At 39.7% G+C, this 1,314-nt stretch overlaps 1 protein-coding gene across 2 annotated transcripts in view; it reads left to right on the forward strand.

Annotated features, from left to right (window-relative positions):
• The window catches only part of LOC106874047 (uncharacterized), a 24,314-nt gene that overhangs the window by 20,878 nt on the left and 2,122 nt on the right, over positions 1 to 1,314 (forward strand). The gene's annotated exons all lie outside the window — the stretch shown is intronic.

Below are 1,314 nucleotides of genomic sequence, written 5' to 3' on the forward strand. Positions count from 1 at the left end.
GCAAGCTTTGATCCCTTATTTAAAATAAGACCCCTCATCGACTGCATTCAAAATGCATATAAAACATTTTACAAGCCTGAGAGATACTTATCCGTTGATGAGGGCATGGTGGGGTATAAAGGAAGAGTATGCTTCCGACAGTATATGCCAGGAAAGCCCACAAAATGGGGGATCAAAGTTTGGAAATTTTGTGAGGCAAATACTGGGTACTGCTGTGGATTTAGCTTTTATACAGGGAAAAGAGACAATAATGTTAGTCAGCATGGCCTAGGGCAGAGGTTTTCAAACTGTGGTCCGCGGACCACAGGGGGTCCGTGGACAGCAAATACTTTTTATGGGAAATTTGATTTTATATATGTTTTTTAATCGAAATCTTTTGACAATAAACCTATTTGTTAAATACTGTTAAATAAATAAATGCAAAAATATATGTTATTTTAAGCAAATATTTATGTATAAATTTCATAAGCGTTTATAAGGGGGTCCCTAAGGTAAAACCTGAAATATAAAGGGGTCTGCAAGTCAAAAAGTTTGAAAACCCCTGGCCTAGGGTACGATGTGGTCTGGAATTTATCACGTCCGTACCATAACCAGGGCCGTATATTATTTTTTGACCGATTTTTTTAGTTCGGTCAAACTTGCGGTGGATTTAGAAGCTGTAGAAACGTATACATGTGCTACAATAATGGCTAGTAGAAAAGGGCTGCCGTTGGATATAAAAAAAAAGAGGTGAAATAATCCAACGTCAGAAAGAAAATCTGCTAGCGACTGCATACAGAGATAAAAGGCAGATAAATTTTCTATCTACCGGTGCACAACCATGTGTAGATGAAAATGGCACCCCTTTTGTGAACCTTGATTATAACAGGTACATGGGTGGTGTAGATCAGCTGAACGAGATGATGAGTTATTATCCGGTTGGTAGACCGGGTAATAAATGGTGACGATACCTGGTTTGGTATATAGTAAACATGAGCATTGTAAATGCAGTCATATTATATACCAAATCAGGAGGGGTTTGCAAGCGGTGTGACCATCTGCAGTTCCGAGCAGATGTTGCAACACAGTTGAGGGCAGGTTATTCCTCCCAAAAAATAACTGCAGAAAGGAAAAGCAAAGCCTGCTAGAGAGATCTCCCTCTGAGTTCAGCTGATCTGCATAGATTAGAAAAAAATCGGGGGTCGCAAAAGCAGTGCCGTGAATGTCTACATCAACAAAGAAAAACTCCCAGTGGACAGCCAGTTGAAACGTCTTTCCAATGTGCATTCTGCAAGGTTGCAGTATGTAGAGTGGGATGTTTTACAACTTTCCATG

Source organism: Octopus bimaculoides, chromosome 16 (assembly GCF_001194135.2).
Source record: "Octopus bimaculoides isolate UCB-OBI-ISO-001 chromosome 16, ASM119413v2, whole genome shotgun sequence".
Taxonomy (NCBI): domain Eukaryota; kingdom Metazoa; phylum Mollusca; class Cephalopoda; order Octopoda; family Octopodidae; genus Octopus; species Octopus bimaculoides.